Genomic DNA, 20,606 nt, shown 5'->3' with positions numbered 1-20,606 from the left:
GAGATGTAGGAGGAGATTGTCAAGGAGCCTCGCAGAGGCTCTTATCAGAGGCCTGCTGCATGGTGCGGGGGAAGGGGTTTCAGGGGAGCAAAATGGAAATTTGCAGCACTGGCCCAGATCCACAGGGCTGAGCACACCCTCCAGATGTCTGGTTACCATTCCTTCAAGCAGATCCTTTGTAAATGGAACCCCTGTTAGCCACCCTGGTGATTCAATGCCCACCACGGATATAGAACACAGGTATCTCTGGGGCCTATGTCACACTGATGTAGTAGGTTGATCAACTGGGCCTTCATTTACATAGAGCTTCATTCAAATGTTGATTTTTTTTAAAAAAAGAATCATTTATTCATTTTCATTCAGCTGTCTACTGATGTGCCAGGTACAGTGCTGAGTGATGAGGTAGAAGACAAATCAGGTACAGTCTTGACTGTAGTAACTTACAGACTGAGGAGAGAAACACATACATAGGGAATCATGGCATTGTCATCTCCTGATAGTTTCACAATAACCCTGTGAAGTACCCAGGGCTGGCATCACTATGATCACTTAGCAGAAGTGGCTGACTTTTCAAGACTCAGTTTTTCTGTGCAATGGTACTTTGGAAACATTAGAGCCAATGACATCGGTCAACTCCTTAGCATTGTGCCTGGCATAGAGTAATGTTTCTTGTGTCTCCTGTATTGGCAGGTAGGTTCTTTACCACTAGCACCACCTGCTGCTGCTGCTGCTGCTGCTGCTGCTCCTGCTCCTGCTGCTAAGTCACTTCAGTCGTGTCCGACTCTGTGTGACCCCATAGACGGCAGCCCACCAGGCTCCCCCATCCCTGGGATTCTCCAGGCAACAACACTGGAGTGGGTTGCCATTTCCTTCTCCAATGCATGAAAGTGAAAAGTGAAAGTGAAGTCGCTCGGTCGTGTCCGACTCTTCGAGACCCCGTGGACTGCAGCCCACCAGGCTCCTCCATCCATGGGATTTTCCAGGCAAGAGTACTGGAGTGGGGTGCCATCGCCTTCTCCAAGCACCACCTGGGAAGCCCAATTGCCTCATGAAAATGGAAGTGTTTGTTGCTTAGTCGTGTCCAACCCTGTGACCCCTTAGATTGTAGCCCAGCAGGCTCTTCTGTCCATGGGATTATCCAGGCAAGAATACTTGAGTGGGTTGCCATTCCCTTCTCCAGGGTATTTTCCTGATCCAGGGTTCAAACGTGGGTCTCCTGCATTGCAGGCAGAGATTCTTTACTATATGAGCCACCAGGAAAGCCCCAGTTGCCTCATAAATGTTAGCTTAGTGATGATTGTGGTAAATTTGAAGTTCAGAAGGGTGATCTACTAATGATGGAGGAGGTATAGACTTAACACCTGGATCTTCTGATTCAAAATTCAATGTATTTCCATTACTCTGTACTACCTGGTAAGATGTTATCTTAGAGATAGTTGCAGTAGCTGGGTAGTTAAATGCTTTTGACCACTTTTCTACTGTAGAGTTAATGGCAAAAAGCTATGATTTAGGAGGAAGTGAGGCAAATGGCTGTTGGCTATCTGAGTATTTGTCAGAGCTATTGACTCTTCCTGTGTACTGGACTTGCACCTGAATCAAAGATCACATGCAGCATTCATTTACAGGGATGAAAGGCAGCTGTGAATTCAGCCTACAGAAGGAGGATTCTCCTTGGTCCAGGCTAACTGAGGTGGGTGTAAGTTTGGATGAGAAATTTGGCAGATGAGTGGGGACACACACCCCCAGAGGTTCTCATTCAGTAAATCCCCTTCAAGAAATCTGTGTCTTTAAGACTCTGATGATGAACAGGTTTGGGAAGGACTGGACTAGCTACCCCTCAGGGGTCTCTGTTGTTCCCTGGCTTGGCTGCTCGCAGATAGGAAGGGTCTAATTAGTTTAAAACATGGCTAGGAATGAAAGGCAACTGAACCACAGAGGATGAAATTCAGCAGGAAGCCATGAACTCAAAGAAATGACTTGAATTCTAGCCCTGGAAAGGGCATGGCCAATCCGAGCCCTCCAATGGTGGAGCCCTCCTTGGCCTGCTCACAACTGCCAGCAAAAAACCAGTTCTCACGATAAAATAAGCCCCAAAGTAGGTTTATATCTGTCTTCTAAGTTCTCAGCTAGGTCTGGGTGGAGCTGATGTAGGTAACTCTCCATAGAAAGTCAGCAAGATCAACCATGACCAGACTCATCGAGAGACCAGACATCTCCAGATTGGCTCATTTCTGACATTCTGCTTCAGGATCCCTTATTCGCTTGCCTTGTCCTTTCAGCCAGATCTTTTATCCAACGGTGAGGCAGTGCATGGATAACAGCACATAGATTCCCTAAGGTTAAGCAGGTAAACAGGTAGGCCCAGGCCAGGCCCTGAGATGACCTCACCCACTCTGGGTCATAGTCTCTTGATAAGTAAGCAACAGCTGTGGGTGGTATCCCCATCTCAGAGAATTCTCCAGGCTCTGCTTCCTGAACTCAGCGCTGTTTTCCCTGGATCTCCTTCCTGAATTCTCCTTGCCTGGGTCCTCTGTTTTGATGATGACTCTGAAAGATTCTCCCTGGATTGAATTCTGCCTTCCCTTTGAGCCCCTCCCCTCTCCTCATATCCTGCATCCGTCTGTGAGATTCCCGGAGCCCCAGCACCACTGGCTTTCAGGACATAGCACTCCTGCCTGTGTCCTGCTCCTATGGTTCCTCCTTGTCTGGAGCGGAGGACAGGGTTGGGTTCCAAAGCCTGAGGGGAAATGGGGTGTTTCTGTCCCAGGCAGCACAGGCCCTGAGGTCCAAGAGGAATAACAACAACAAGAAAAACAGTGAGAAACAGGCAAGGAAGGAACTGAGCCAGATTGCCTCCCTGCAGGCCTGAGTGCTTTAGACTAACTTAAAGGGCCAGGCACAAGGAAAATTGATGGTTCTCAGCCCTGCTTGCCCCTTAGAATGACTTGGAGAGCTTCTAAAGAAAAACACCAATGTCTAGATCCTATCACAGAGCAATTACAGAATTTCTGGGGATAGTCCTGACATGTGTGTGCTCACACATGTGTGTGTGCTTTAAACCTTCCCAGAAGGGTTTGATGTGTAGCCAGGGTTGAAAATTCCGGAGATGATGACAGACTCAGATCCCTTTGCCTGGTCTTCAGTGTTCTCTCTGTCTTTCCCAGCAGTGCATGGGCAGGTCCTCCCAGAAGCAGCTTGATGGGATAGAGAGAGAGCCAGGGCTTTTGAGAGATGCATGAACTCAGATCTTGTGCAGATCATCAGCTAGTTGTGATCTTTGGCAGGTCTTCACATTTCTAAAGTTGGTTTAGAGGCAGAGGAACCAGAGATCAAATTGCTAACATCTGTTGGATCATTGAAAAAGCAAGAGAATTCCAGAAAAATTTCTACTTCTGCTTTATTGACTATGCCAAAGCCTTTGACAGTGTGGATCACAACAAACTGTGGAAAATTCTGGAAGAGATGGGAATACCAGATCACATTATCTGCCTTCTGAGAAATCTGTATGCCGGTCAAGAAGCAACAGTTAGAACCAGACATGGAACAATGGACTGGTTCCAAATTGGGAAGGAGTATGTCAAGGCTGTATATTGTCACCCTGCTTGTTTAACTTATATGTAGAGTACATCATGCCAAATGCCAGGCTGGATGAAACACAAGCTGGAATCAAGATTGCCGGGAGAAATATCAATTACCTCAGATGTGAAGATGACACCACCCTTATGGCAGAAAGTGAAGAGGAACTACATAACCTCTTGGTGAAAGTGAAAGAGGAGAGTGAAAAAGCTGGCTTAAAACTCAGCATTCAAAAAACTAAGATCATGGCATCTGGTCCCACCATTTCACGGTAAATAGATGGGGACACAATGGAAACAGTGAGAGACTTTTTTTTTTTGGCTCCAAAATCACTGCAGATGGTGACTGCAGCCATGAAATTAAAAGATGCTTGCTCCTTGGAAGAAGAGCTATGACCAACCTAGACAGCATATTAAAAGGCAGAGACATTAATTTGCTGACAAAGGTGCATTTAGTCAAAGCTATGGTTTTTCCAGTAGTCATGTATCGATGTGAGAGTTGGACCATAAAGAAAGCTGAGCACCAAAGAATTGATGCTTTTGAGCTGTGGTGTTGGAGAAGACTCTTGAGAGTCCCTTGGACTGCAAGGAGATCAAACCAGTCAATCCCAAAGGAAATCAGTCCTGACTGATGCTGAAGCTGAAGTTCCAATAATTTGGCCACCTGATGTGAAGAACTGACTCATTGGAAAAGACCCTGATGCTGGGAATGACTGAAGACAGGATGAGAAGGGGACGACAGAGGGTGAGATGGTTGGATGGCATCATCGACTCAATAGACATGAGTTTGAGCAAGCTCTGGGAGGGAAGCCAGGTGTGCTACAGTCCATGGGGTCGCAAAGAATCGGTCATGACTGAGTGACTGAACTGAACTGAACATTTCTAAGGGCTTCCCAGGAGGTGCTCATAGTAAAGAACCCACCTGCCAATCCAGGAGATGCAGGAGACGTGGGTTCAATCCCTGGGTCAGGAAGATTCCCTTGAGGAGGGTATGGCAACCCACTCCAGTATTCTTGCCTGGAGAATCTCCAAGGACAGAGGAGCCTGGCAGGCTGGAGTCCATAGGATCACAAAAAGACACGACTAAGCGACTAAGCACAGGACATGGAATGTAGAGGTACCTTTAATGTGTTATAGAAGATATTTGGAAATACACTACCCTTTTCCCAAAGCCAAATCAACTCTGAGTCTTCAACAATGCTTCTAGTTTCTATCAATACGTTAATTCAAACAATCCAGATATATAGAACTGTCACATAAAACCATAGTCTCTTTCTGGAATCCCTTCTACAGTTTACTCATCAAAGGCATTCATATGGGCAGCAAACTCATACTGATGGCTTTTGGATGGCTTGAATTCCTTCTGTCACTTTTGCTTACTAACACATTGACCAATAGGAATCAGCTTGAAAAAGCAGTATAGCGGGAACTTCTAATGTAAAAACTCCAAGTAAAGGCATCAAAATACAACCTCTGGTGATAGGTCAGCTTTTGATGTTGTTCAGGCTTACAGTACTGAATCTGAGATGATATAACTAGCACATATGCCAAAGACAGCAATTAGTCATATCATGTGCCAACTCTGATCTATCCATAACAGCTTTCTAGAGCACTCTGCTAAAAGAAGTCCAGAAGCCCAGTCTGGGCTGAGTGAGAAAGAATTCAGTGATTGATTGGTGATGTCTGCCATGGGCCAGACAGCATAGTAGTTGGGTATTGTAGTTAGAAGTTCGAGTTCTGTCTCTGCCACTTATTTGCAGGGTGACCTTGGGCAAGTTACCTGATCACTTTCAGGCTTGTTTCTCATCAGTAAAATGCAGCTAGATTATGGTACCTGCTTCCAGGATTATTTGATGCTTGGTTGAGTAATTCATGTCAAATGCTTAGCAACGTGTCTGGCACAGATTACTAAATAAATATTAGCTGTTAGTAGCCTAAATATTACAGCCAAAGGATGGGGTGAAGCAACTTGTGCTTGGCATATCTGCCTTTCTGGGTTCAGGCTTATATGAGTGCTCCTAAGACACCTTTTAAAGAGATTTACAGAAGTTGTTGGAACTTCTTTGTTCTTAGGATACTAGCAAGAGGATTTCAGTTGATGTTGGTGTAGATATATGATAGGTACATTTTTTCCCTCCCTACGTATTAAGTGGGGGCTTCCCTGGTGGCTCAGATGGTAAAGAATCTGTCCACAATGCAGGAGACCTGGGTTCGATCCCTGGGTCAGGAAGATCCCCCGGAGAAAGGAATGTCTACCAACTCCAGTATTCTTGCCTGGGAAACCCCATGGACAGAGGAGCCTGTCAGGCTGCTGTCCATAGGGTCACAAAGAGCCAGACAACTACTGAGCAATTAACGCTTTGGGATTATCTAGTAGCACAGACCCTTACTGTAGGTATATACAAATCGGATCTGACCTTCTAATTGGATTCTAATTGTTTGTAGGACAAAACAAAATATCAGCATGGCTTACACCTGCCTGATTTTCCAGCCCCTGCTTCTCTCCGGTACATCTCCTGAGCTCCAGCTGTACTGAGCCACTAGTTTCCAAAATCTGTTGTATCAGATGATCACAGCTGTGATTTTCAGCAGCACCTACTCCAACTTCAGAGGGAGGCTGTAACGTTTTACTATTAATCAGCATTATCTGACAGCCAACTTATACTGACCATGAAGGTCTCCCTTTGCTTATTTCTCTTGGTTAGTTTTATTTTAGTAAAGAGAATCCCTTATTCAAAGAAGATGTATTATGTCACAGAAATCAAGCAAGTGTTATTTATTTATTGACAATGACTTCTTGAATTTTCAATTCATTTATTTTTGGCTGCGTGGGTCTTAGTGGCAGCATGCAGACTCTTCACTGCTGCATGTGGGATCTTTCCTTGCAGCATGGAGGCTCTTCATTGTGGCACGTGGGCTCCAGAGTGCGCATGCTCAGTAATTGTGGCGTGCTGGCTTAGTTGCCCCATTGCATGTGGGATCTCAATTCCCTGACCAGGGATCGAATTCATATTCCCTATGTTGGAGATGGATTCCTAAGCACTGGACCACCAAGGAAGTCCCTGATACTGACTTCTTGAGGCCTAAATGCCCTTCCAGCCTTTTCTCCAAGCCAGGTTGACTGTTGCAGGAATACCTGGCTCAGAGCAGCACTTCTCAAGAGCACCCACTCTCACTCCAGCTGGGCTTTGGGTCACCAAATCCATGTTTGCAGTGAACCTGGGATGCCTGAAATTAAGATGTATCCTCATGTCTGGTGCTCTCTAAGGCATCATCAGGTTGATCCCCCAGGAGCCTGCAGGTCTGCACACGATGCTGGCCTGGTAGTGGCTTTTGAGGAAGGCTTCATAAGCTTGAGAAGTAGGGGTGTCATTCATGTTACTGCAGTTAGAATGGCTTTGGGGGCTGCTAACCAGAAGGGGAAAAGTGCCAAATTTCATATCTCCGCTGAGTTAGAATTTAGTCATTCAGCTGCTCTGTTCTCTGATAATCTCCTTGTGGAATTTAAACTTCATGGAACAAGATCTGTGCTTTTACACTGTAGCTCCAGAGGGGTTCTGCAGTGTCACCAGAGAAAGGGAGAGAGATTGTGGCCCAGACGAGAAGGAGCACGTGGGGTGGGGGAGGGGGACAGCTCCTAGGACAGAACAATCCAGGTCCAGCTAAATAAAAGTCTCCAAGAGTCTTAAACTGTCCAACGGTCAGCTGAGAACAAAAGGAGCAAAACAAAATTGGGTTAAACTTCAAGGTTAACCAGGTGAAAAGAAAGCACATACATAAGACAATCTTTTAAGTCAACTGGCAAGTTTTACAGGAACTAGGTAGTGGTTGGGAAACATTATACCAAGGCCAAGGGTGGGGCTAAAGTCAGGCACCGTGGTGGGTTACTGGGGAGGCCACTTCTCTGGCCTGATGGGAGACCAAGAGCTGAAGGGCGGTGGCAACTGTGCAATTGGCTTCACAATCCAAGTTGTTTTCTAAAATATCCCCCCGTTTCCTTCCAACTTCGTGTGAAATTACACCTAGGTATTGCAACAAACACCAGGATTGCAGTACTAGAGCAACCTCAGAGGTCCTAACAGTGACTTTCTCTACTTTTGGACAGCATAAGCTAGAGAAGCTGAGAGAGTTAACCAAGGCCATATATCAGTGAGCAGCAGATTCACAAGAGCCCAGCCCAACCATGCCTGAACTCCAGGCCTGGTTCAGTGCTTTTACTAGTACGCAGTCTGATTCCTGATGTCTGGCCAGTGGGAGTTCTTATTTTCCAACAGCATCAGGTTTTATGTGTGCTTTTGTTGGAAATTGTATTTATAGCTAATAGCAGCAGTATTAGAAACTCTTCTGGTGGTAAGAACTGCCTCACTCAATTTTATTTTGCAGGTTGGACACTGACTATAGGAGATTAAAATGAGTTTTCCATTTTCTCTTTCGATTGAAGGGGATTCCTGATGCAATCTTATTTCCTGAAGCTGCCACTGGGGGGTGGTGGGCAGCACTCAGGATATTTATACAATGGCAACAAGAAAATGGTTTTCTCATACTCAAAATCAAGACGTTTCCTGAAGAGCTCAGGAGCTAAAACTGGCCCATATGGAGAAGCAGTGATGCTGTAAAACAGAGTAGATTTGTGAGCTAAAAGGATACACTCTGGGGACTTCCCTGGTGATCCAGTGGTTAAGAATATGCTTTGCAGTGCAGGGGACATGGGTTTGATCCCTGGACAGGGAACTAAGATCCCACACGTGCCGTGGGGCAACTAAGCCCATATACACAACTAGAGAGTGTTCACTGGAATGAGATTTCACATGATGCAACTAAGACCCAGTGCAGCCAAATAAGTAATAGATAAATAAACAAAAGCTTAATGACTTTTTTTTTTTTAAGTATAGACTCTGTGAAGATCCTGGAAGAGGAGTCAGTGAGAGAAGACTTGGTGTGGAAGATGGGACATGTGTTAGTCTTGGGATGGAATGGGACAGATTTATGAATGGGGAACTCTATGCCAGGGGAGGAAATGCCAAGAGTCGGGGTAGAGACAAAGGAATAAGCAGAACATCTTCATGAAGAGTCAACTGGGCTGGGATGGAAGAGGATATGGGGTGGCAGGAAAAGGAGGCTGGATATTATAGTTCCTAATAACCAAACAAGAGGATTGTAAGTGTGCCACCACGGGAAATGGGGAGCCATAGAGAGTCTGAGCAAAGAAGTGACATGAATGAAGTTCTAGGAGATGATCGGCTTGTCTGGCATTGCAAGACAAGTTGGAGGACACTTAGACTAGAATTAGGAAAACTAGCCATTACAACTATTTTGGGACTTCCCCAGTGGCCCAGACAGTAAAGCTTCTGTCTACAATGTGGGAGACCCGGCTTCAATTCCTGGGTGGGGAAGATCCCCTGGAGAAGGAAATGGCAACCCATTCCAGTATTCTTCCCTGGAAAATCCCATGGACGGAGAAGCCTGGTGGGCTACAGTCCATGGGGTCGCAAAGAGTCGGACATGACTGAGCGACTTCACTTTCACAACTATATTGTAAGATATGAGTAAGAAATGTCAAGAACCAGGGTGTACCAGTTCAAATGGAAAGGAAGCTACAAGTGTGGTAGACATTTGAAAAGAAAATATTGACCACATGCCATCTGCTCATATTGGCCTAAGTAGTCCTTGTTCATTCCTCAAAGTGTTAAAACATCAGATAGCTTTGCTGATGAAATATTGTGTCATGTAAATGTCTATATATCAGTATTTGTAGGTTTCTCATGATTTACTTAATTTTCCAAATATTTAATTGCTTCAGATAAGGGTTAAAACATTAGATGCACTTCGTAGGGTGGAATTATTCAGAATAGTTTCTGGTTTTCAAAAAACATCTCAAAAAACCTTTGAAATCTTTCAATACTCTGAATTTCACAACAGATGGTGTATTATTCAGACTCTTTCAGATTACAAGAAAGAATCATACCTAAATTGTAAATGATGAAGGTTTGAGGTTGGCATTTACAGGGAAGTAAGGAAGAGGGCCAAGTGCTCAGCAGTTCCATAATCATTGTGGCTCCCACATACTGGTCCAAGACTTTCACAGTGGGATGCACAGCAGGTCTAGATTGAATCTAGGGAAGCAATAAATCAGTTTGGCATAATTCAGGATATTGTAGTGGCTCTTGTGACCTGTCTTCTCTTTGCTCCCCAAGAACATCATGTCAACCATCATCACTATCCAAACGTGGAGTTGTTTTGCATCAGAGTCGTCCCACACTGGATGGCCCTTGACAGGGGCTCCATTCCTGCCATAATTAGCTAGAATAGGGTAGCTATCTCTTATCACAAATGACATACCATAGCCATTCAGGCAGAAAGAAAAGCCTGGGGTCACTTTCCTCAGCAGGGGTCCATAACAGACCCTCAAAGCTCCCCATCTATTTAGATGAGGTAGACAATGATACAGATGTGTGATTGGAGGCAAAAGGAGAAATTCTCTCTTTATCAGAGAGTCATATAACAGCCTTCTGAATTTCTAAACTTAGAAAGACAACTTTCAAATGGAAAGGGTTTGTATATATTTCAAATAATCACTAACTTCTGTTTACATCAAAAATTTCTCTCCTTTTTCACTGATGAGACAGGAAATACAGTCAGACATAGCACATCGGAGAATGTGAGGATTTTCCATATTTTATTATGTATTTATTGGAAATGAGATATCAGAGAAGGTTGGCTGCTGTTTTTCCCCTGGAGTCCAGAATCTGCCTAATCTACTTTGCCCCAGGTTATTATCAATGATTAGCCAGTGACTAGCTGGTGAGTACCTACTTTATTCATTAGCTCTGAGATGACATATCATGATTTGATCTCAGGTACTACTTATTGGAGTGGTTCCTGGAATGTTCAGAGTTGAGAAGGATTTTAGGTTTTGGTTCCTGGAATGTTCAGGGTTGAGAAGCATTCTAGGTTTTGATCTGTTTTCAAAAGGAAAGAAAGCCAACACTGATTAGTGACAATGAGTAGAGGAGGGAGGAAAAGGAACGTAGGCATGATATTCACCATTATACCATCATCACATCTTTACGTTATTCTCAATAATGTGCCAGTTCTTGACCCACATCCCAGTTTGCTGCTCCTGAAACTTGGTGATTTCACCGATGCCTGATTTTTTTTGCTTCTTCAGTTCTACTCCAGTGTTTGTTATCAACAAGGCTTTCCTGAAATTTCTCTCTCCCTTTTCATTCCTCTAGACATAACCTTGATCCAGTTGGCTTTGAAGGCTTTCAAAGCTGTTTTCATTAAGATAGGAGTGATATAGTTTTGGAGATACCAATTAGGTGCCCAGAAAGTGTCCACACTGACAGACCCTTGGGGATCTAAGATCTAGTTTTCCCTTAGCCTCCTAGGTCTAAAAACTCAATTGTGTCAGGGCCCCAGATTGGACCCAGAGGGAAATGGTTTATATGAATCAGTCATAGGAGACTGACAGGTAAGCAATTATAGGGAAACAATGTATTGGCCTTATAGAAAATTGTAAAGTTCTATGATCTGTGCATTTGTTCCTGGTGAGAAATCTCCATGAAAGTCAGGACACCATCAGAAGGGGGTTTGGTGAACATGAAAGCAAGGTCAGGCACTAGCTGTGGGGTCTAAAAGGAACGAAGCCACAGCGGCCCACCTCCTCGTGGGGGTGCCTCATCACCATTTCCCCAGGACGGTCTGGGTAAGCGCTGCCGTGCGCCACCCTTTCCTGGCCTTCATGTTGTGGCTGAGCCTTTGCCAACATGCTCTGTAACAACATCGATGTCTTTAACTACTGTCTAAGTTGCTCCATTCAATTCGTCCCAGACAACCTGCCTTTTAAATACAGAGGATTGATTTTGTTAGCGGACCCCTCTAAGTTTAGGGGGTGTTCCTCACTTTCATCACCTACTAGCCCATTCCCTAGCTATTTAGGAGCTTTACCGTCTCCAGATTTCTAACGAATTCTTTTGCCTAAAAGACTTTTCATTATCCACAACACCTCACATTTGATGAGCCCGAGCTGACAAAGCCCTTCCACAGGCAGTTTCTCCCAGAGTCCTCATCTGCTTGGGCAGAAGGTAAAGCGTGGGTTTGCACATAAGGGAGAGGAGGCTAACAGAAAACTCCAGCAAGTTCCTGCAGGGCCCCCACCCCAGCGCCAGGTTGGGGACCAGCGAGGCTGACTTGGGGCGGGCCCATGTTTTCTCTGCTGCTCACCATCTCCTGCTCTTTTTCCTATTAAAAAAAGCTCATAAAAGTTCCCAATCCCTGCCCTTGGGGGTAGAGTGAAGTTCCTAAGGATGGGTTTTCAGGCCCCCACTCTGCATCTGGTGTCTGACTTCCTGCTCCCCGCCCCCCAGACTTTTCTTTCTGCCCAGTCACGTGGGCCCTGTTCCCCTTTCCACTTGCCCCCGCAGCAGCCCCTCCTTTGGCTGCTGCTGAGCAGAGAGAAAACAAGTTCAGAGAGTGCTTCTGGGTCCCCTAGGCGTGCCCTTCCCCAAGTTACCCGGGGTATCAGTTTGGCAGGTCACCTTCTGCTGGCACTGGGCTCCGGGATCTGGAGGGGGTGAGGCTGGAGGAGGGAGCACGGGCTGAGAAAGGGGAATTTTCAATGCATGTTTGATTCTCATCCGCATTCAGGTCTCCTCATTAAAGCCACAGACGCGGCGCGGAGGACCTGCTCTTCATTTCAGAGTTGGCATCGCCTGAAGCCCCATTAGCGGTAATACGCACTAGCGGGATCCAGGGAGAGGAAGAAGGCTGAAAGGACTAGAGTTTCTGGCCCAATTTTTAAAGAAAAGAAGAGAATGAGAGACCCATAAAACTCAGAAGCACTCTTTTCCCCTGGGCTTATTCACATGGAAATGCAAGTCCGCTGATGGCGGACAGGGCAGTGATGGCGCAGGAGCAGGGGTCCCCGTGACCCTCCAGCTCCTCCGCGGCCGCCCCACGCGCCAGCGGGACTCCATTCCTGAGCCACCAGTGCCAAATGGAAAGACTTTAACGTCACATCTTTGGGCACTTGGCAGGAAACACCATGAATGTTCCAATTATTAAACTAATAAGCACTCAAGACCCCAAACAGCCCTTCGTGGTGCACGTACACCCCAGTGTTGAGTGCTGGGAAAACTCCTCATCAAGCACAAGGCTCTTTGGTTGCTGTGCTGACGATATGGAGCAGAAAGAGGACAGCGGTCATGACATTGGCAGTGGCTGTCTAAGGTTCCTCCGAGGTCTGCGGTGTTCTGGATCTGAGGCTCAGGCCTGGTGGGGTTCAGGGTTCATGTGGGGAAAGGAAGCTGTGGATCCCGTTCCTTGAAACTTAAGGACGCAGGTGCTAACATAAGATCTATGTTTTGCAGCCTGATCTCTTGCTGACAGATGTAGAGAGCAGCACAGCCTTTGTTGTAGTCACCGCTGCTTCTTAACCTCAAGAATGCTGCCTTCAGCACAGCACTGGGGATGGGAGAAAAGCCAGTCTTGATTCCAGTGGCCCAACCCAAAACTTTGGTTACTGGATTCTCAGCCCACCTTCATAGCCACTCAGGGAGGCATACAAGGTAGTGTTTATCTGCCCATTTTTGTTGTTCAGTCTCTCAGTCTTGTCAGACTCTTCGTGACCCTGTGGACTGCAGCACGCCAGGCTTCCCTGTCCTTCACCATCTCCTGGAGCTTGCTCAGACTCAATGAGGAAATTGAATCTCTGTGTGCAAATGATCTGTTTGTGATCTGCAGGATGAAGACTCAAACCCAGACCTTCTCTGCAACTTCAGTATTTTCAGTATTTTTTCCAGGAATCTATTTTCTAGAAAGATCTCAAGCTAACCTGTGAAATGAGGATTGGGAAGAGTCCTATCAGATTTGGGACTGTGAATCGCTCTGTTTGAAGACAAATCTCATGACATGGACTTCCTGAAGATCCACCAATTGCCAGACTCTTTAAGAGGCCTGAGCTGACTCTCGTTTCAAGGAGCAGCCTCACATTAATATCATCAAGAAAGATCTATTGTGCCCTTCAGTTTACGAAGTTGACTTCCTGTACTTAACTTCATGTTCGTTCTGCTTTCTGGCTGGCTTCTGGGTTTCACATTCCTCTTGTCAAGCACTTGTTCTTCCTTCTATGACTGCTGATCTTTTCCTTTTCTGTCCTTGGGTTTATTGCCCTGTTTCCTGCCTTCTTCACTGTGCTATTTGAGGATGCCTTTTGAAAGAGACTAGAAAATTTGTGTCCATTGGAGGAAAGAAAATAGAAAAAGCCCTTCAATGAAACTGCAAACGTGGGACAACAAGCTGCAAACACGCATCAGGACATCTTAAGCATCACAGATTATGTGTCTGGAGTGCACATATCTATCACGTGCTATAGAGTGAGGTCAGCCTTCCAGAGTTCTGCTTAGGGAACAGAGGGGTTTGAAAGAGATTGTCTCATTATTCAAGTGAGAGATGATTTCCCCAACATGACACAACTAGTCAGTGGCAAAATAAAGGTTCATGTGTATCTGTGTGATTCTCTCCCCCCGCCCACTCCTGCCCCGTAATTTGTAGAATTGAGGGATTCGAAGGAATCTCCATCATCTTTTTAGAAGAGAAAATAACTCATATGAGCCTACAATTCTTTCTTATGGTTTTTCTGTAAGTTCTAAGGGTGGGATAAAAAGATCTTGCCAAGAGGTAAGAACTGAGGGAGTGATTTTTTTATTTTTGCCAGTGATGGATCTTAGTTGTAGCACTTGGGACCTAGTTCCCTGACCAGGGATTGAACCCAGGCCCTCTGCATTAGGAACTTGAAGTCTTAGCCACTGGTCTACCAGGGAGGTCCTGAAGGAAGGATCTTAAAGAAAGAGATCAATCTTAAAGAAAGAGATCAACCTGTCCTCTTTTAGACTCTTGGACTTTCCATCTATCCCTTTAAGGAATGAGTAGGAAGTTGGAAATGTGATTATATTATCCTCAATGCGTAGGCACTAGCTCACCAGGAGCAAAGAATTGGAAACGGGGGTTTTCCAGGTGAGATGCCTCAGGTGGAAGCTTTTTTGCAATCTTAAATTTGAATCCTAAATTACAATCTTAAATTTTGTAATCCATGTTACAAAACATGCTGTTGTTCAGTCATTCAGTCATGTCTGACTCTTTTAGACCCCATGGACTGCAACACACCAGGCTTCACAAACCGCTTCCATAAAGCACTTCTCTATACAGAAAAGCTTACTGTGAATCCTTGTGTCTTTGTTCACATCCATAGCTTAAAGGACTTGCCTGCTTTTGTTTTCCCTGACAGTGACCTTATTTTCTGATTTCAAACCTGAGATTCCAAGTCTAGCAAAGTCTTACTTTATATTGTGAGTTATCTTATACAGAAAATATTATAAAGGTGTAAAAACCAAAGTGCATTTAATCAATGTGCTTAGCTAAACATAGATATGAAAAAGAACAAAAATACGTGAAACCAAGACTGTTCCCATTAATGTTTTTCATGGGGAATTTTTAAAAAATGTTATTAAGTTTATTAACATTTTTAGATATATTTGGTTACATTTTTTACTTTTATTTTATTTTAGATATTTAATTCCTTCATGTGGACCAAAAGCCTCTATTGAATTTGTTACAATATTGCTTCTGGTTCATGTTTTTGGTTTTTTGTTCTCAAGGTTTGTGGAATCTTAGCTCCTCCACCAGGGATCAAACCTACACCACCTGCATTGGAAAGCAAAGTCTTAACCACTGGACTACCAGGGAAATCCAATGACTACTTTCTTTTTAAAGTAACTCTTTTGTATTATGAAACTCAGTAAATGTTATTTGTAGAATATTTAGAAAATGCAGATAGGCAAAAACCATAAAATTTTTAAATGTATAATCTCACTTCTTAAAGATAACCAGTGTTACTTTATCCTAGACCTACACACATACCATGTAAGCCCATGTACACATATGTGCACACACACATCACTGGATTACACTGTACAAACAACTTATACTTTTTCTCATTTAATATTCCAATAAATATTCACCTACAACATTATTTCCATGAGCAATTTTTATCCCCTTTTATGTCGTTCAGTTGCTCAGTTGTGTCTGACTCTTCGCAACCCCATGGACTGCAGCACACCAGGCTTCCCTGTCCTACACTGTCTCCCAGAGTTTGTTCAAACTCATGTCCATTGAGTTGGTGATGCCATCCAACAATCTCATCCTCTGCTGTGCCTCTTCTCCTGCCCTCAGTCTTTCCCAATCATCTCATATTGCTTGGCTATTTTAAAGCTACAGTAAATATCTTTGGAGTGAATCAATCACTCCAGAGGTCTCTCAAATTATGAAGCAGTGTTTTCCTAAAATGTTTTACTCCTAACACATCCATGTTCAGTAGTAGAGAAAGTATAAAAATTGCTAAAAGTTTGCAAATCATGATGCTCAGAATGATTTAGAGGTTATAATAAGTCAGATTGCTAGAAATTCAACTTAAATCACAAATGGCAACACGATCCACAAAGTAGTATCTCTCTTCTTTCTTTTTTTCTTTTTGGCCACACCCTGTGACTTGTGGGATCTTAGTTCCCCAGCCAGGGATTAAACCTGAGTCCTCAGCAGCTGAAGGCTTGAAGTCCTAACCATTGGACCGCCAGGGAATTCCCAGTAGTATCTCTTCAGGTACTTTTTTTTTTACACAATTCTTTAAAAAAATTTTTTATCGAAATATAGTTGATTTACAATGACAGCATGTTAGTTTCATGTGTACAGTAAGGTGATTCATATATAAAGATATGGGCTTCCCTGGTGGCTAAGGGGGTAAAGAATCTGCCTGCAATGGGGGAGACCTGGGTTCTATCCCTGGGTTGAAAAAAATCCCCTGGAGAAGGGAACAGGCTACTCACTCCAGTATTCTGGCCTGGAGAATTCCATGAGGTATAGTCCATGGGGTCATAAAGAGTCGGAAATGACTAAGTGACTTTCATATATATATTCTGTCCTATTCTTTTTTTATATTCTCTTCCTTATAGGTTATTACCTATAGATAGTGAGTAGAGTTCCCTGGGTTACATAGTATGTCCTTGTTGGTTATCTGTTTTATACATAGATGTGTGTATATTTTCATCACCAAGCTCTTCGGGGTGAGGGGGGAGGCAACGTGGTATTGCAAGAAGGAAACTGCTTTCTAGGACTGGTGCCACGTCACACGCAATCAGCACCATCATATCCCCTTCACTCCCCAAGGGGCTCTTCTTGCGTTTATTTGTACCTTCTATGTTGACCTTCACTAGAGAATAAAAATGAGAGAGAGGTGAGGAGTTGCACATGATTTGTCCTGGGTTCTGTGACCCACGTCTTCCATCCTGCCCTCATTCATCACGTTTTCTGGTCCCAGTGCATTGTTAATAAGTAGAGCGAGGAGGGCTGGTGAAGACATGAGAGAGAAGATTTCAGCACAATCCCTGGAAGACTGGTGTGGACTGTCCTGCACATACGTCAGCAGAGACACATTCCCTTTGTTACCTGAGACCAGATTAACGCTGTTGGTTTCTGTGTCACTCATCAGTTTCAACATCATGAGCATAATAACTTCCTCAACTGACATCATAGCCCAAGTCCCACAAAGCTTTCTTTAGCGTGTGAGGCAATGATAATTCACTACTAGTAACATACACCATGGATGGCCACAAGGTTTATAGAAAAGGTCCTCAAATTTCTTATTCTAAGCATCTGACTTTAAGAAAACAAACACCTCCTCCCCCCCCCTCCCCAATTTAGCTCATCAATTTCTCATCCCAATTTAAATGTATACATTTATAAAAAATGGCTACTTCCACATTAGCTAGCTTGGGCTACTTTGGAGCAATTTTGGTTTTCTACTACAACCTCTTTCCTTCTTAAGATGCCTTGCTAAATGATCCTGTTTTAGATGCCTGATTTTGGCTGCTGGTGAGAAGTACCAAGTGATGGACTCAGCATCTCTCTCTTCTACCTGCAGGTCTGGACAGCGGCCTTCCTCCACTCTGTGACCTTCTTGGATATGGCGCCTGCATTCCATTCACAGCACAGGGCTGGCTCCAAGGACGGGAGTCCTTTGCAAAGCACTGTTTCCCAAAGTTACTGATGCCTTTGTTCTGAGATAAAGTAAGCCTGTGCTCCATCCCCTCTGCCAAGCTTCTGCTTATCACTAGGCAAGACAAATATCATTGGAATGTTTCAGTGCGCTATTAACCAAATTCCTATGCAATCCCAATCACTTGATTAAGTGTTTTGAGGACTCACTAGTCCTGGCATTGACAAGTCCTTGTAGGAGATCAACAATGTCAATGGAAATAAATATTAGCTTGCCCTTTCACATTGAACATGTCAAGCTGACCTACAAGGATGTAAGCACCCCAAGGGCTGCAATTTCTGTTTGTTCTCTAATATATCCCCGAATACACCTGGAATGCTACCAGAACAGTACCCTGAAATAGTGCCTGTGACATAGTTGGTGCTTAATAAAAGACTTAAAAAAAATTATGTTAAAGTTTCTTTATAGTGAAAAATCTGTTCTTGATCTTCATATAAATGCAGTCACTTAGTATGAGCTCTTTTACATGTGTCAGAGTTTTAAATTCAACATCTTTAGAGATTTATCCATGTTTGCATATATTAGTAGTTTGTTCCTTTTTATGGCTGTGTAGTATTCCATGCATAAATATTCCGCAACGTATTTATCCATTCTTTTGTTGATGGATATTTGGTTGTTTCCAGTTTGGGGATGCTGTGACTAAAGTTTCCATAAACATTCTCGAATGTCTTCTTGTGGATGTATATTGTTATTTCTCTTGGGTAAATATTCAGGGATGAAATGCAGAATTACAAGGTAGGGGTAACTTAAGATTGTGCCAAGATGGTAGTAAATATTTATTAAATCCTTTGAAACATACCCAGTTAAGTTGTCTTTCCAATTTGAAATATCCTTTCCCTTTCTCAATCAATTATCATAAAAATTGCTTTTTCAAGGTTTTGCTGCATAAGGACTTCTATGATTATTGCAATATGTCTTCATTCAGTAAGGTGAATGTTTTGTTGTTTTTTACTCGCTAAGTCATGTCTGACTCTGTGACCTCATGGACTATAGCCTGTCAAGCTCCTCTGTCCGTAGGGTTTCCCAGGTAAGAATACTGAAGCAGGTTGCCATTTCCTACTCCAGGGGATCTTCCCAATTCAGGGATCAAACCCTTGTCTCCTGTCTCTCCTGCATTGGTGGGTGGATTCTTTACCACTGAGCCACCAGGGAAGTCCAAGTTTAATGCTAACCCAAGATTAAAATTAATAGATATTTATTGTATAATATACATTAGTTTCCTTGTATTTTATTGTTTTCTGAGGCTACAGAGATGGAAATCACCCCTTGGCCCCAGGAAGTTCACAGTCTAATCAAGAAGACAGATAGCTGTGATGGGGACAGTGAGGCATACACACAGTGCTAAGGGGCTAAGAAGAGCAAACACATAACTCAATCTGAGAGGTCTTTCTGGGACTGGAAGCCTCAACTGGATCCAATAGTCTGTATAAAAGAGAAGAAAGCATTCTAAGCAAAGAAAACTGCAGATATAAAGAGAGATGAAGGGGAGCATGCTTCATTTGGGGGTAGATGGGTCCCCATAGCTGGAGCACTGGGCTTGAATGTGGGTCGGGGAGGCACTAAGGAGACGAAGGGAGCTGGGGAACAACCAAGACCTGGACACAGAAGACCTTGGACATCCTGTGAAGGCATCTAGACTTTACCTGCAACTTGGTGGGGAACCACTGAATGGTCTTAGGCAGGGATGACATTATAGGATTAATGGCATCTCCTACTTTTCCACAGAAACTGATTTAACTTTTATTCTACTACTTGTTTCGATTTGTCTCCTGCTGTTGTGATTTGTCCGTGTGTCTCCTCTCCATCTGGCCTGCGAGGTAATCCTTATGAACATCTTTGGGATCTCCATGACTCCAAAGCACTTCTCAGCTGGCACGTCCCTGGTGGCTCAGATGGTAAAGAATCTGCCTGCAATGCAGAATATGTGGGTTCGATCCCTGGAGAAGGGATTGGCAACCCACTCCAGTATTCTTGCCTGGAGAATCCCATGGATAGAGGAGCCTGGTGGCCTGCGGTCCATGGAGTCACAAAGAGTTGGACATGACTGAGCAACTAAGCACGCACATACAGTAGGCATAAGGGCTTTGTGGGTGTTTGATCAATGGGCTTGAGCCATGAGCTCCTAGAGTCTACCCACACCCTTGGGGGCTGCTAGACTGAGGTTTAAGGAGGATGTTCATTTTCCTTGGGGTATAAATCCCATTGAAATGGACCTGAGAGAAAAGTTCTAAATTCTGACATGGAAGGAAGGGAAGGAAAATCACACAAAAATTAAGAATCCTCACGTGTTCCTGTCATAACCTTATCGGCCTCCCACCGGGAATCCCACTGAGGTATTTTGGGGCTGTTCTGCAGCAAAAACCTGGTTGCTTTTCTGAAGCATTCTGGAATTTCCATCCAGTGAACAGATGGCATTGTTTTCATACAAAGAGCAAAAGAATCTCATGTACTCAAACACTGGGAGCTTGAAAAAATACACAGAGACTGGGTAGTAATTACAATGGGGAAAGAACATGATATGTCAACAGACAGCTAGCCTCCACAAAGCAAGCATCCAGTTGGTTCCTTGGCTGGTATTGTGGCCTCTGCAGGCAGTGTCAGGGCTGAGGGTGTGAGTACACTGATGTGGTGCTAACACCACCTCTTGCCAGGCTATGGGCTCACCTACCAACAGCTGAACTGCTCTCTTGATATATAAATAAAGTTCCTATCATGTGCTTGGTGCTGAGAATCCAGCAGTGAAAAGACACAGTCTCTGATCACAGGAGCTGTCAGCATGGAGGTGAGAACACACTGATGAAAGATCTGCACAGAAATTGAGAACAAGAAGTAGAAAACATTATCCCAGGCTGGAGAGGTCAGGAGAGGTTCCTGGGGGAGGTAACATGTGAACTCAGTCTTATGAGCTGACTGGGAAGTAT

General features: G+C 44.1%; 1 long non-coding RNA gene across 2 annotated transcripts in view; it reads left to right on the top strand.

Annotated features, from left to right (window-relative positions):
* Positions 1-18,483, top strand: part of LOC138416655 (uncharacterized) — a 46,127-nt gene extending 27,644 nt beyond the window's left edge. Inside the window, exons 2-5 of one of the 2 annotated variants that reach the window (XR_011247795.1) lie at positions 691-983; positions 12,225-12,306; positions 12,947-13,144; positions 17,551-18,483. This is a non-coding gene — a long non-coding RNA (uncharacterized lncRNA). The remainder of the gene's footprint in view (positions 1-690; positions 984-12,224; positions 12,307-12,946; positions 13,145-17,550) is intronic. The other variant, XR_011247794.1, reaches the window with a different exon arrangement.
* The last annotated feature ends 2,123 nt before the right edge of the window (positions 18,484-20,606 follow it).

The sequence above is a fragment of the Ovis canadensis genome, chromosome 12 (assembly GCF_042477335.2).
Source record: "Ovis canadensis isolate MfBH-ARS-UI-01 breed Bighorn chromosome 12, ARS-UI_OviCan_v2, whole genome shotgun sequence".
Taxonomy (NCBI): domain Eukaryota; kingdom Metazoa; phylum Chordata; class Mammalia; order Artiodactyla; family Bovidae; genus Ovis; species Ovis canadensis.
Note: the sequence above shows the minus strand (reverse complement) of the source record. Positions and strands in the feature narration are given on the sequence as shown.